This window comes from Carlito syrichta, unplaced genomic scaffold (genome assembly GCF_000164805.1).
Source record: "Carlito syrichta isolate Samal-C Ts95f unplaced genomic scaffold, Tarsius_syrichta-2.0.1 Scaffold130363, whole genome shotgun sequence".
Lineage (NCBI taxonomy): Eukaryota > Metazoa > Chordata > Mammalia > Primates > Tarsiidae > Carlito > Carlito syrichta.
This window is the reverse complement of record NW_007074459.1, coordinates 303757-319435: the sequence shown is the minus strand read 5'-3', so window position 1 is coordinate 319435 and position 15679 is coordinate 303757. Positions and strand designations below refer to the sequence as shown.

The window sequence follows — 15679 nt, the reverse complement described above, 5'->3', positions numbered from 1 at the left end:
GGCAGTCCACTCACCTCAGCCTCCCAAAGGCGCAGGATGACAGGCTGAGCCACCGAGCCCAGCTGGAAGTGGCATTTCAGGCAGACAGAGTGGGAGTCAAGGAGTCCCCTGTGGACAGGAAGCGCACTTCTGACACGCGCCTGGGAGAGCTGGGATGCTCAGAGAGGGACTGATGAGTCCAGACCCCGGTCCTGGGCAGTCAGGGCCGCCAGGCCTGGGGCGCGGCGCGAGGCCCACACCTGACACGACCCAGCCATGTCGTGGGAGCAGCCGCTCATCCAGCGTGGTCTGGACACCTGGGCCTTGCTGGAGGAGGCTCCCAGGCGCCAAGGACCCTCTTTCCACTGCCGAGTCTCCTGGAAGCCTCACTTCACGGGCAGCCCGCCTGTGTCGCCGTCGCCCAGCCCTGCCTGTGGCGAGGGGTCATGGGCCATGCCGGTGGGGATTCGGCTGGGAGCAGGATGCTGGAGAAACTTAAGGACTGTGCTTTTAAGACTCGCGACAGACGCTCTCCCTGTTCCTACCCGTTCCCAAATAGCTGATCACGGGGCGCTTGGGCTTGACATCCGCTTCCAAGCGCCCCCCCCAGCGTCCGCCAGTACCCTGGCATTTCAGGGATGCTCTGTGTTCCTGCCCCTGCATTGTACCGGAGGGACAAGGGGCATCTGCTCCCCTGCTCTCTGCTTATCTGGGCCCTGGAATCGACGTGTGGAAGGACTGACCTTTGCCAGAGGTAACCCCCATTCCTCAGGGTCTCGAGCTCATGGCTGCCACAAGCAGCTCTTACCGGTGGAGGGCGGCGTCCCTCAGGCTCTCATGCCACTGGTGGCTCCTCCTCCCCAGGTGGCCATGAGAGCAGTCGCCACAGGCCTAGTGGGACTTGCCCACGGGGCGGGCCATGGTCCCTGCCTGCCTGTGGAATTTGAAGTCTGCGGGATGTGCAGCCGGCCTTCCGTGCCCGTGGGTGTCACGTCCCTGAATTCAGCCAACTCAGACGGGAATATTCAGGAAACAAAAGGATGGCGGTGTTGGTTCTGAATGGGTACAGGCTTTTTTCTTGCCACTGTTCCCTAACGGGCACAGGACAGCAGCTACTTACGCGGCACTCCCGTCGTGTGCGACATCGCGGTCATCTAGAGAGGACGCGGTGCGCGTGGCTGATGTGCAGTCTGCGCTGCTTGGTTCTAGGCACTTGGGCATTCAAGACTTTGGTGACCACGGGGACCCTGGAGCTCCCCCACCCCACAGACACCCAGGGATGGCTGTGCCTTGGCGTGCTTTATTTCCTCTCTTTGGTGAAAGACTCACTTGCTGCAAAAAACCGAATTCTTTCCACACAGCCCTGTCCTCAGAGCCTGCAAGTCGTGCCCAGGGAAGGGGTCTGCGGCGCTTTTTTCAGATCCACTGAAACACCCAAACTCGCTGTGCTGGAAGTGACTTCTTTTACCTGCAGGGAGAATGCATGTGTGTTTGTATTTTCTGCCAGAGGTGACTGGGTTCATCAGCTGACGTGACAGTTGATTTTTCCTCTGAAGTCCTTGCAAATCCATGTGAAGTGTAACATTCTTTTAAAAAGTGCCTGTTGCTGCCTGAAAGATGCGTCTCTTTTTGTCCTTTTGGACTTCAGAAGGAATAGATGCTTTGGTTTGGGGGCAGTCACCAGTGACAGCGGCTGTACCACCCACCCCGGCACACGCCACGCGGACCACAGGACACACACGCTTCCATGTGGCAGAGTAAGGCTGTCCCGGTGCTGCTCTCCTGGCTTTGAGGATGGGCTCTGGCTCTGCGGAGGTTGGCGTGTGCAGCCCCCTTGCACACCGCTTTGCGGCCTTCTGTGAGGCGATAGCCATTTTACAATCAAAAGTCAAAAGAAAGCCTGACTGAGAGCCCGGGGTCAAGGGCCCCAGGAGGGAGGAGTGGACAGGCCCAGAACGTGGAGGCGGTAGAGGCTGCAGGCCCTCGGGTCCCTCGCTCCGTCCTGCAGCTGGTGCTCCTGTGGCCCTTCTCCAGGGAGCCGAGCCTGGGCCCCCGCCGTTCTCTCATTCTCTCGAGTCGGGGAGCCCCGCTGGGCCCATGTGCCGGTGGTGCACTCACAGGTGCTTTCCTCCCAGTCTTCAGGGAGCCGTGGCCGCCTCCTTGTGTCCTCCTGCCTGGGGAGGATCCCAGGGGTGTGGGGTTTTTGCTTCTGTTTTCGGGTTTGTGCTGTTTGTCCTCGGAGGCTTTGTTTGGCGTCTGTGTGATTTTTTTTCCCCCTATATGTTGTCAATTTATTATCTAATAATCATTAAACAAGGCTAGTGTAGAAGTCTCATAGACAACATGGCTAAAATCTAAAGAACTCTAGGTTTGTCTGCTCATTTGTAATGCCAACTTTATTTTTTAGCTTTATTGAGGTGCAATTGACAAGTAAAGACCGGGGCTTTTCAACATGTACGCTTGATGTTTTGATATACACACTCACTGTGAAATGACCACAGCCAAGCTGAGTAATGCAGCTGTCACCTCACAGTTACCGTGTGTGTGTGCGTGTGTGTGTATGTGTGTGTGTGTGTAGAACTCAGATCTCTCTTACCCAGTTTCCAGTAGACAGGACGTTATTAACTGTAGTCACCAAGCTGTACGCTCGGTCTCCAGCATTTTTAATCTTACGACACAGTTGGTACCTGCCGACCAGCATCCCCCGTTCCCCTGCCGCCTGCCCCGGTAAGCACCGTCTGCTCTCTGTGTCTGTGATTTCTGTCTTCTCAGATTCCACGCATGCGAGGTCATGCAGTCTTTGTATTTCTATGTCTGGCTTACTTTACTTAGAAGACGTCCTCCAGGTGTGTTCACCTGTTTGCAGACAGCAGGGTTTCCTCCTTTGGTGAGGTTGGCAAGTCCTCTGCTGCCTTGTGCGCGCAGTGTGGATGCATGTGCGTCATCGTCCATCCACGCGTGGACACCGGGGTCGCGTCCACGTCTTGGCTGTGGTGAGGAGTGCCGCAGTAGACTTGGGAGAGCGGGCGTCTGTCGGCATCCTGACTTTGTTTCCTTTAGGTGCACACCCAGAAGTGGGGTTGCTAGATCATCTAGTTATGCCTTCAGTGCTTTAAAGACCCCCCTCCTGGTTTCCAAGATGGTAGTGCTGATTTACACTCCCACCAGCCGCGTGCAGGGATTCCCTTTTCTCCCCATCTTGGCCGACACTTGTGGAATTTGTTGCTAGGTCACCCTTGGGCTCTCTGGTGCAGGCCCAGATACCTGGGTGCTCATTGCAACATCTCTCTGAGCAACATTTCTCTACAGACCAGAGGAGGCAGCCTCTTGGACTGCTTTGACTTATTGGTGCTGTGTCTTAAAAAGGCCACCAGACGACTAAGTGTAGCGGCTGAAATGGTTCTGCAAATCCTTGAAGGCAAACGCGAGGTGAGTGAGTGAGTGAGTCTAAAACAGAAAGGCCATACTGTACAGACTTGTGGAAATTCAGGCTCTACACCTGGGTCCTGAGTTCACGGGCACATCCCTCCCTCTGGCGTGCACACGTGGCGGCCTCGGAGCTGTGTCTGGGGATACGCGTTTCCGCGTGCGGGTTCCAGGCTTCCGGCGCTGTTCCCCTCACCACGACCAGCCCCCTTTTTGGTTGTCACGGCGATTCAGCCTTTGCCAGACTTAACCGTTTTCTTGTTTCCTCTTCAATTCCATGTTGCGGCAGTTTTCCAGAAAGCCCGCTCTGCAGAAGTGGCTTGTGTGGCCCTGGGTCCATAACGATTGCTAGCGGTTCACCTCTCAGCCCCAGGACAGGCCACCTGACAGCTGCAGGCTGGGCCCATGTGACTTCTCGGACCCTGGAAGGATATGGGCCCTTTCTGCGTCTCTAAGTTGCCCTCCTTCCACCTCGGCACAGGGCTTTGGTGTTCCCCCGAGTGGAGTCTGGACGTCTCCCAGCGTGGATGGTGGGAAGACACCAGTGCCGGGTCAGGCAGTTCTGTGTTGCCCTTCGTCTTGGTCCTCTGGTCAGCGGCTTCATCGCCGAGACTGTCACCTTCTCTGTAAAATGAGGGCAGTGGCTGTGGCATCTGTGAAGTTCAAATGACAGGTTTATTTGTGGAGTTCCCAGTGAGATCCCTGACCTAGCAGACACTGAACACCCCTTTCTTTCCCCTGTTCCTCTGTTCTCGGGGCTGGTGTTTGCTCCCAATCCACAGAGCAAAGCCCAGACGGTCACACTCTCCCTCTCTGCGGGGGCATGTCGGGGGGTGAGAAGCTGGCCCAGGAGGTCTGTGAGGTTTGGGTGAGAAGGACAAGTCCAAGAAGAGCCATGAGGAAGGGCCAGGCCAACGGAGTCTGCTTCTCCATATCGGTCTCTAAATTTCTAGCTGGAAGTAATGAAAGATGGTTTCCATCATCTGCCTTGCCCCCTCCTTCTCCCCTCACCAAAGAGGAAGTCGCATTCCGTAAGACCAACTCACGGGTGGGACTGGAGGTGGAAAATGGAGAGCTGACATCTTGAGACGTGGAAGCAGCTTTAGGGAGTATGTGCGTGGTCTTCTCGGGGTCTGGCTTCCTACAGAGGATTTTTAGAATGTTCTTATCTAAAGAAAGGATGTCTAAATCCCAGGAAATACTGGAAAAAGCTGTGCTTGCTTGTTTGAAGCGCTTTTGGTGAGTCATTACAGCAGTTTCACCTGAAGCCCTCACATTTGAGTCTTCTGTGCAGACGCGGGGGCGGGGGGCGTCTCCAGCCTGGTGCTGAGCCCTCCGTCCTAGTCTCGTTGGGGACCAGGGACGCCTAGCCAGCAAGCCCAGGGCTCTCCTCACACTTGCTGTGACCTAGGCGGCTCACCTGACAGCATTTTTAAGTTTTAGAAAGCTCCACTGGAAATCCTGTTTTGGATATCTTCAGGGACTCTTGGTTCCAAGAGTTACTTTAACACCAGAAGCTTATTTTCTCGTCCTCGGTGCAGTTGTGCACGCTCCCGGTGACCCTGCTCCTGTTCCTTTTATCTGCGTGTGGAGAACAGAGCGGACTCCAAACACACAGTACTTCCTTTCATCCCCCTCCCAACTGCGGTTCTCGACACAGCAAGGGAAGATGCTCCAGGGAACAGTGGAGACACGTTGAGGAAGGAAACCCAGAAGGTGACGCTTTAGGCGACCTGGACCCGGCTGGCCGGAGTGGGTCTTGACACAGCAGCACGTCCCAACCCTGTTTTCTTCCCATTCGCTCCGCCCACTCTTTGTGGTCAATCAACCACCTACGACTAAGTAAGCAATACATAAGTGCGTCATTAAACTCGGCGCTTTGGTGAACTAGCAGCCCTGCTGCAGGTTCTGTGTGCACCCTGATTGCCTCACTTGATGGACTTTATGGAACGCAAATGTCTGATGTTTCTACGGACGCATGGCGGGAGTGAGTGAAGCTGAGCAGTGTAGAGGCAGCAGTGCAGGTGATCATGACACAGAGCTCTGGTGGCTGTGGGGCGGCCTGGGCAGCGGCTACGCGGACAGCAGGCCGGGTCCGGAGGGACTTGGGGGCCCCGGGAGGAGCATGGGGCTCCCCCTGAGAAGCAGGGAAAGCCCTGGGCACGTTTGGGTGGCGGTCCCCCAGCTGTGTGTATGTTTTTGCAGGCGCCATCCTGGCCAGGGAGTGCAGGGGACAGAGTAGCCATAGCCTGCAGCCCGGGCTGAAGCATCTCTCTGGGCTGTGTGGGAGCCAGTGGGTCTGGGGTCTGTGGTGGTGGTGGGACCGGAGAAGAGTCGCCAGCATTTTGAGTCTCCCTGAGTGTCCAGTTGTGCGGTCGCTGCTGTTTGCCTGCCCTCCCCGAGGGACGACGCCTGCCCAGCTGGCCATGGGCACCTGATCCCCGAGGGTCCTTGTCGCATGGCAGGTCTGTTTTCACGAGTATCTGGCAACCCAAAGGTCCATCTCACGCTTGGATATAGAGCCGCCATGAACAAGGGCTTGTGGGACTCTTAAAGCACGTGTTCTTGTCTGCTCAGCACTTCAAGGGGCTGCCTACCCTGTGCATTTGACCTTTTTAGCCGTGGGGGGAGGAGGATGGGCATCGTTCCCTGGATCTCCCTGGTGAGGCAAGTGAGCAGGAGACTTGCGAGCTGGCCCGCACAGAGCCCCGCCGTGCTCCTGCCAGGGAGGGACCCAGGCCCGCTGGCCCCACGCTGCTCACAGGCAGGTGCCCCAGAAGCTGCACAGGCCTGCAGCTGCAGCCTGTAGACAGAAACTTATGTCCAGGGGGATCTACGGGAAAGGGTGCCTGTGGGGCCCCTCGTCTTCTAACGAGGGCATGACGGCTCCTGACGGCCACACAGCTCCAAACATGGCAGCCGTCACTCCCTTACGTGAGGCGTTCGTTCCAGCACTGAGCAGCAGATAGGCTCCTGATGCCAGCACGGTGGCCGTCACTGCTGAGCGCTATTCAGTCAGTGCAGACCAGCACGTGTACCTCTTGCCCTCAAGGCCCCCGCGGCGCTCTGCTTACCATGTTGTGGGCCAGACGTCCGCAGCACCGGGTGGCTCTGCACAGCCTCCACTTGGGTCCACGTGGTCCCACGTGGCCCAAGGCCACAGGGAGAGACAGGAACTGGGGTGTGTCTTCTGCGGCCTTAACTTGGCACTTGCTGGGCAGACGCTTCTGTTTTCTGAGAATCAGGTTTTGCCCCGAAACTCTAGACTGCAGCTTCCTCAAGGCAAATACTTCTTCCGCTGGGGGAGGGAAAGAGGAGTTGTCCCTCTGTCTCAGAGTGTGCGTCAGCCTCACCCTGACGCTTTTGCTTCACTGGCCTTTTTAATTTAAATTCATGGCTTATCCACACAGCTCTTTTCTTTCGGCCTATGGAAATTCTTTGAGAACAACATAAGTAGCGTTTTCATGAAGTAGAAAACGTTTCAAATGATCGTGTTTATTTTCTCCTCGCTGAGGTTACAATTTCTGCATTTACTTTTGTCGTATTTTCTTATTCCTAAGGTGAAAAGGGAATTAAGTAAGTGGGTATCTTGAGCATCGAAGCAGGGAAAATATGCGATTTGGAATTTCCTGTGGGAAAATGCCATACAGGGGTCCCGTGGTTCATGTCTCTAACAGCAGCAGCTGCTCTGTAAAGAGCCACATTCTCCTGACGCAGCCTCCACGGGGCTCCTCCTAGCGACTGGACTGAACTTTCGGAATATCCTTGAGTGGTGCTGCTGCAGCTTCCAGGTTTGAGGAGTATTAACTAACCGGCTGTGAACGCTGGGGGTGCCCAGCAGAACAACTGACGTGAAGTAAACCTTGCTCGGGGATGTGCGGTCGAGGACACTTCCTCTCTGGCAGCCTTTGCGCCCTCAGCTTACACGGTCTCCCGCTGAAGGCCCATGCTCGTTGCAGACCCAGGGTGAGGCGCGAAGGAAGCAGCCGACCCATCGTTCAGCCTGAACTGATGTAAAACGAAGGAGGAGCCATGTGCTCCCAGAGCCTGCCGTTTTCTTGGCGACGCCGTGGCGTTGGGCAGTGGAGGCCTGGACCGACACCGCGGGGGGGCTCTGAGAGGGTGAGGCTCGTGTCGTCAGCCAGTTAGCCTGGTTGCTGTGTCATCTGCCTCTGCCCGTCATAGCTCTATCTGTTGTCTGTGCCTGTCGTCTGTCTAGATGTATTATCTGTCACCTCTATGTGTCATCTGTCAATCGACTGTTACCCACACGTCATCCATGTGTGTCCTGTCGGTCATCCATTCTCTCCTCGCCTGTTGCTGGTCTGTCATCGATGTGTCTGTCTTTATTGTCGTGTTGGCAAAAACCGTCACTGGTTGCTTCAAAATAAGGGGCAGGACACAAAAGCCCCTGGCCAGGAAGCTGCGGATGTGAATCTGCAGAGCCTGTGGTGGAAATCTGGCTACCAGATGCTGAGGAGTTCTGGAGTTAAAAGTAGCTGGACTTTCTCCGTGAAGCAGCAGCAGCAGTAAGGGCGTTTGGAACCCTGCGTGAGCCTGGTGTCGGGACCACGGGGTGGGCCCCCCTGGGGCGGCGTGTGCGGCGACGGTGGAATCGTCGTGGATCCCCCGCCCTTCCCCCACAGTCACCAGTTACACAACCACCTTGCTTGCTGGGCTTGTCCCCACTGCTTCCGTGGAGTCGTTGCGGGTCTCTGTCAGGGCCGGACGTCTGGGTTTGTCGCAAGCGTGTGTGAATGAGTTCATCAACATACTGTCCCTAGTTTCCAAAAGACAAGGGGGACCCCAAACACCCAGAATTTATTTACAAAAAACGGTGTGTATTTACGTGTTTAAACCTCAGTCGCCTTCAAAGTATTCTCTATTTGATGCGGTACACCTCTGGAGACACCTTTCCCCCCGCTCAGAACGGTTTTTGTGCCGTCAGTTTCGACGCCTTTCTGTGTGCCTGCTGTTTTTTGTTTCACCCCCTCCACGTCGGCAAAGTCTTTCCCCTCGAGGGCGTTTTTCATCCGGGGAAGCAGAAGTCACTGGGGATAAGGTTGGGTGAATAGAGTGGGGGGGGCCTGGGGGTCATGCTGCTTTTGGCCAAAAACTGCTGAGCACTGGGTGTGATGTGACCGGGTGCTCTCCTAAATCATCCAGGCGTGTTGAAAGCATCTCCAAAAAAAAGTTCATTGAAGCCAAGCACAGCCTCTCTCAACAGTGCTAGCTGGTACACAGAGGCTGATGGGCTCCTAGAATATTTACCTGGCAGGGGAGGCCTTACTACAAGGGGCCTGCCCTCCAGAAGACAGTTCCAGGCCTTTTGGGGTCCCCCCCTTGTAGCCAGGGCTGGAGCACAGTTCCGTAGGCCCTTGAAAGGTTTTAAGAAAAAGCCACAAATAAATTATCAGCAGCCACCCACAGCAGCATGCCAGCTGCAGCCCCGTGCTTTGAGCAGAATCCTGGGCTGTGGGTGCACGGAGTCTGACCACCATCCCGGCAGGCAGGGCTGGGAGGGGGCAGGGCCACAAGCAGGACAGGTTGTCCTTGGGAGAGGAGCGCCTCGAAGCAGGCGAGGCCCCGGGTGGGACGTCAAGCAAGGCCCAGAAAACCAGGACTGCCGTCTGGATGCTGCGCTGGTTTTGGAGTGGGAACTTCCTGGTGTGGCTTTCATGGAAAACAGACATTTTCCTTAGATCTGGGGTCCTGGGTGAGAAACGTAAGAGCTATCTGTGCCTCAGTTCTCGCCTGTAAAGTGAGTTGTCAGCACTGGAAGAGACCATCTGGGGCATTTGTGATGGGGGCCGGGATGCTCTCCGGTGGAGGCTGGTGGTGGGACTTGCTCCAGGCTTTGCAGGCCGCGGGGTGGCAGCCTCTGGGCTCTGCTCCGCGTGGGAGCAGGCTGCGAGCTCGCCTACAGAAGTGGGCCCGAGGCCGGGCTTGGCCTGCCGACTTGGCGTGCTGGCCCCGATTGCGTAAAGTGCCGGCATGGAAGTTGCTTGGTAGCGTTACCTTTTCCACCTCCCGGGTTCTGAGAGATGACAGGATCTTGGGGCTTCTTAGTCTTGCCTGGAAGTTTTTTGGGCTGATTGCTTCGTGGGCTCAGTTGAAATCAAACCAGAACACCTGTTTTGAAGTGTCGACTCCTTACCTAGCCCTTTTTGGTTCTGAGAACTACCTCACAGGCTGTGAGGCGAGAGGCTTGGGAGGATACCAGGCACCCGTCAGGCTTCGGTCCGTCTTCTCTTTAGAGAGGAAGTTGCCGACGCCCAGAGGAGCTGGGAGACTCCTTTACCTGTAGTCGCAGCCATGTGAGCTTTCCCGAGCAAGACGGAGTTCAAAGTCCGTTTCCTTTGATGCCAGCCTACGCCGAACGTTAGGGAAGAATAGCCCCCCAATACTTAAACATTCCGTTGAGAAATCAGTCAAACTGGAGCTGAATTTTGGGTCTTGACAGGGCTGAGCAGGCTGGGACTTATTGGAGAATTGTGCAGAGCAGCTAGGAGACCAGAAGTCAGAAACAGCCCAGAGCTGGCTGGAAGAGCCCACTTGGACGCGCTCCAGGTGAGATGCCATGGCGGCCTCTCGCCCGTTGCCATCCCCAGGGTAGTCTGTGCGTTCTGCGCCTGTCCTTCCTTCCCCCCTGTCAAGTGCACCTCAGCCGCACGGCAGGCGGCGGGCTGGATTCTTAGGACGCTGAGCGTGAGACAGCATGGGTTGGGCAGGAACACAGCACGAAGCCGGCGTCCTCCGTCGCTGTGTTGTTTCGGAGAATGGTCAGGAACACCGTGTGGAAGGACAGTGGCTCGGCTGCTTCGGGGGTGCAGTGCAGCTGCCTGTGCAGGGCTTCCTGGAGACCCCCAAGAGCAGAATGACCCGCCTTGCCTGCAGCAGGGCCGGAGAGCTTGGGTTGGCCAGAACCTGCCGTAGGCCCCCGAACGCGACCCCTCTTTACTTTTAATTCTGCCCTCTGCATGGCGAAGCCAAGACTGGGGTGTGTCTACCCATGGCCCAGAGCCCCTCTGATGGCTGGGCCTGGACGCTAGGACGCCTGGGCTTCCGGGATTTTGTTTCCTCTATACGCTGTTTTCTTCATGTTTCCTCAAAACCAAGTATTTTCTTTTTCTCGTGTGGTGTGACAGTTGTAGCCCGTAGAGGGCAATTAGAAGGGATAAAGAGTGAAACTGACGCCACGACTGGCATCTCCCATAGTAACACAGCCCCTGTGCTTGTGTATATGCCTGTGGGTGTTTTTGTGGTCCAGATTTTGGACATCCTTTTAAAAACAGGGCTGACTGGGTATTTCCAGAAGCCACTGAGAGCCTCTCTGGTGGTCAGCTGATGGCTGCAAGGTGCACAGCCTGTACCTGGCATGGGTTTAATGCCTGCGCAGCGCCCCACGTTGGGTGGCCAGCCAACGGCAACACACTTAGCTGCAGAACCACCCATCGACAGGTGGATGCATGCCCCACGCCTTCCTGGTGCCTGTGGCTCCGTGTGTAGTCCCCAGCCACGTGTTCCATGGGGGAGACGAGAACCCGCTCGGGGACTGTGAGCCAGCGGAGTCGGTGTCCAGGGTAAGGACTGCTCGCCATGGTGAACATGCTTCCCCAGGAGAAGCAAGTTTACCGACTTGTGCGTGGGTCATGATGACTCTTCCTTCGTTTTCTCTATTTTAGTTGAAACTTGGGACTTGAGCTCTTCCAGGATGGCTTGAGCAGAGTCCTAGAACAAAATTTAAAAGATTCCAGAAAAACTCATGGGTGGAGTGAGCATTCTGTGTCAGAGCTTATGACTGGGAATGGCAGTTGCTTGTTAACAAGGTTAGTTTGTCCCCTGTGCCCAGTGACTTGGCACTTGGGGAGGAGTACGTGTAGCTCGACCTCCCGCGCCGGCTGCCTTGAGCCTCTGGCTTTGCCGTGGGGGTTCTCGTCAGCACGATGAGCACCTTCTCGCGGATACCGTGGCTTTCCCCGGGGCTTCATGCTCTTTTGCTTTGTTCTATCTCGTGTTTCCCTCGGTTTTAGTCACTTGTTCTTCAGGAATGTCGCGGTCGTTTAAGGTTCTTGTGACCGACATGCCTGATTAGAAAAAAATCTCGTTAACGGAAGAAGCTGCCACTCAGTGTTGGTGTTGGCTGGTATCCCTGGCCCAGGCAGTGCAGATCCACCGCTGATTAAGTTGATGAGAGCCCGGCAGTGTGGGAAGACTTGCCGCACCGGCTGCCCTGGATAAGATCTTGGGAATCCAATTCTAGACCCCATCCACCAAAACCAAGCGAGAGGGGGCCAGGGAGGGGACGTGTGTTTAGCATGTGACTTTTATGTCACTTAAATACAGTGGGTTTTTGTTCGAGGGCAGGGGCGTGGGTCAAGGTGAATGATGTACCATGCTTCTTGTGAAATTCTAACCATAAGGGAAACAGATGATAAAGACAGTCGTGACTTGTGTCTTTTAGACTCCACTGAATGATAAACTCTATGGCAGTCATTCTGAATTTTTTTTTTCTCTTGCAGGTGACATCACACAAAAAGGCTATGAGAAGAAGAGGTCAAAATTAATTGGCGCCTACCTTCCCCAGCCTCCGAGTACGTAACCCTAATGAGTAGCATAAAGCATTCTGTTTAAAGCATTAGCTACAGCTGGCAGGAGAAACAACTATGACCAAGTCCTTCCTTAGTCCCAAATCTGCACAAAGAACGTGGATTTGACGTGCACACTTGTCACGCCTAATTCCTTTATATGATCACACATGTATTTTGTGACTGTGGAAGGCACCTAGGATTTTTCTAGATAGAGGGATTTCATCTTTAGGGAGAGATGAATAATGATCACATTAAAATGCTGTAATCACAAAAAGATGAGAACATTTGTTATTTAAATATGATTTTTGTTTAGAGAGTTATTATTGCTATTATGGTTTAAATTAATCCAAGGTTTTTGTTGATGATGTTTGTTGATAGGATGCCAAATCTAGAACTCTAGAAAATATGATGTCCTGCCTGTGATTCTGAAATTGTAAAGATTGGTTGTGTTTTGGGATGTGGTTGTAAAATGTGGCTTATTGATTCTTCAGAAGTACAAAGTCTGTTTCCTTCCAGCATTTATATATGTGCAGTTTGTAGAATCTCTGCACTTGAGCTGGGCTCTGTAAATTTTGGGAAGAAGAAAGTGGTTCTAGACTGGGGTTTAATGCCTCGGTTCCAATGCAAGCTCGATTCAACTTGATGGTGACTGAAAATTTGGTAGGCTTTAGGAATGGCTTAAAGCTACCACAGACGACTTCTTCCCCAAGCAAAAAGAAGAATGGTATAAGTTTTGAGCATGGAAACTGAACTCCATAGTTTTCACTGTGAAACAAAGTTTTCAAAGGTTTAAGTATGCACCTGTGCACACCTGCACAAACCCCAGTTCCGTTCTTTCCCAGGGCCCTGATGTCTGCAGCAGGGTTCTGTGAGCAGGGTAGAGAGAGCTTCTCAGGTCTCGTGTTCCAGGACACTTTGTGTGTTGGGTTTCTGCTGTTTGTAGTTTGTTTGACTTCTTGTGTTTTTCCTCCCTCGACTCTGAAGACAGTGATGTGAAGGTGGATCTGTCTGTAGGCTTACTTAGGTGAAGGGCTATGTGGCCCTGTGTTCTGGTCACAAAAGGGAGACACACTATTCTCCCTGGGGAAGAAAAGTGCACGGGCCGGCCACAACCCTCGAGTGCGAGGCTTGTGGCAAGGGCTGGGTAGCTCACACGAGCCTGTCCCCTCTCCCTCGTTCCCTGGCCTTCCAACAGAACCGTGAGACGGTGGCCGTCTCGGCCTGTCATGTGCTGAATCCCCTTCCACGGGCGCCCTCGCGTCCTGAGGAGGGCTGGGGGGCTGACTGGGCCGTTGGCCTTGTCGGTTGCCACTTCTGTGCTCTGCCAAACAAAAGTGAAACAGAAGCCAGCAGTTCCTGGCTTCCAGAGGACGCCCTGCAGCCACGACCTGGCAGAGACCGGGTGTAGAGGCCCCCGGCCCGCGGTCCCTCTGGTGGTCTGTGTGCTGTTCTGCATGGGGTCGGCAGCTCTGCTCAGCGCTGTAACAAATTTAAAAAAAACTAAAGTTTGGATTAATTAGTTTTTTTTCAACTTGTTACAGCAGCGAATGGAGCTGCCGTGGTTCGGTGTAGACTGCAGCGCAGTGAAGGCGTGCCGAGGAGACCGTTCCGCTCTGCCCACATCGGGGTGTGCGACGTCCGAGAAGCCGCGGCCCGGGAGCGGGCGGCCAGCGCCACGGGGAGCCGGCCTCTGTTTTACTTTCGTTTCGGTGAGCGCTGCTTTGCTGAGGGAGACCCCATGGCAGGGAACCAGGGACCGCGACCGCAAGCCGGCTGCCCGCCTAGTGGCATCCTACACCGGTGTGGGCATGGCCTCGGGGCCCAGAGGCCCACCAGAGACTTGGCCCGGGGCCCTCAGCCCCAGAGCTTGCGTGCTGGGCAGCCAGGACCCAGCTCTGTGTGTTTCTTGTTAAAATAGAAGGTTCTGTTTCCACAGTTCCCTTCTCTCCATCAGGCTGCCACTTAGAAAACACTTGAGGAAGGATGTGTGACAAGCTCTGCAGCCTTTTTCGAGCTGTTGGTCTTCTACAACTTTTTATCTTATAGCGAAGATCTGGGTAAAGAATGAACTTGGCTTCTGAGATGTGCTAAAGGGAAGACTTTGAGAGCTATAGCTCTACCATATTCCTGTCTCCAAAGAGCAAAGTTATGAGTTTTTGAAACAGAAAGCTCAGGTAATCATAGGGTATATGCTTAGAGGTAACCGTCCTGTGCAAAGGTCGGAATTACTTTGGTGGGCAGTGTTTTGAACATAAGAAGTTCTTAGGCAAAAGGCTAGTTCAGTATACCCTTTTTGCCAGGCCCCTGTAATCCAGCACTTGGAGAGGCAGAGATGAAAAGATGGCTTGAGGACAGGAGTTCAAGACCAGCCTGGGCTACAGAGAAAGACTCCCTCTCTACAAAAAACATTTTTAAAAGTAAAAAAATGCGCCTTTTTAATAGGATAAAAAATACTCATTTGCACATTGAATTTTTAGGTTCATGTTCACGATGATACTTGAAGTAAAATATGTTGTTTTAAAATCACACACAAATAGTAGGGGTATACTTTAGTATTACAGTTGGCCACCGGGATCTCAGAGGTGGATGCCCCAGCCTTTATCTGTCGGCCTTAGCAGTGTTCCCCTCTCTTGGCCAGGCTACCAACTCTGCTGTGCCCTTGTAGGGGACGAGGGGCGGAGTTGATGAGTTCATGGCCGAGTCGGGCTGGCCGTGAGGTCTACTTCAGGGGTTATCTGACCGTGATGAAAACAGAGCACATGGGGAGCCCGTGTCTGATGAGCTCTGTGTGCCCAGAAGGCATGGCCAGGGCAGCTGTTTCCAGGTGGGCCCCGGGTCCCTGTGAATTCTGCAGTTTTTACCTCTAGTCTTTATTTCTAGGAGTTGCCTCTGAGTGGCAAACAGTCCTCTGTCACATGTGGTGGTGTTCTGGAAACACAGAGAGTGAAGCTGAGGCTCCCTCTTGACTGGCCCCACTGGGAAGTCATCCTTCCGGTGCAGGGTCTTTATGGGAAACATCACATTTCTTTTCCGTTCCCCCTGCACTGCCATAAGCTCATATAAGGGGCTTTTGTTTTGGTGAACTTGGCTCCCTTTTCTCCTCGCATTTTGATTTACTGGAGAGATTGTTTTCTCCAGCAAGAATCTCTGAGGTGGTATTTGGGACCCACAGTCATGAGCTAGACTGGCATTAGGCAGAAGCCGGGGTGTGGCCCTGCCACGTGAACACAGCCCAGTGCCTCCCTCAGTCCACTTGAGGCCAAGCGTGCCAGGAGCCAGGAAGAAACTATATGCTAAGTGAAAAGAGAGGTCAGGCTGGTGGTGCACTCTGGGAGACCGAGGTGGGAGGATTGCTTGAGCCCAGGAGTTCTAAACCACCTGTGCCACACGGCAAGACTTTGTCTTTACCATTCTACCAAAAAATAAAAATAAGGCCAGGCCTGGTGGTGTACACCTGTTGTCCCAGCCTCTCTGGAGGTTGAGGCAGGAGAATCACCTGAGCCCAGAGGGTCAAGGCTGCAGTGAACCATGATTGTGCCACCGCACTCCAGCCTGGATGACAGAGGGAGAGCAGAAAGAAAATACCGAAAACGGTTTTCAGAGAGAGACCGTTGCTTCGGGGAATGCCTTCGTTTGGTGCCTGTCCCGCAGTGTCTGGTTCAAACCCCTCCCTCTGGGTTTAA

General features: G+C 54.2%; 1 protein-coding gene across 1 annotated transcript in view; it reads left to right on the top strand.

The window, feature by feature from the left end:
- Positions 1-15679, top strand: part of DIP2C (disco interacting protein 2 homolog C) — a 195093-nt gene that overhangs the window by 17763 nt on the left and 161651 nt on the right. The window contains exons 2-3 of the mRNA XM_021707986.1: positions 11928-11999; positions 13538-13705. The gene's annotated coding sequence lies outside the window, so the exon portion shown is untranslated. The remainder of the gene's footprint in view (positions 1-11927; positions 12000-13537; positions 13706-15679) is intronic.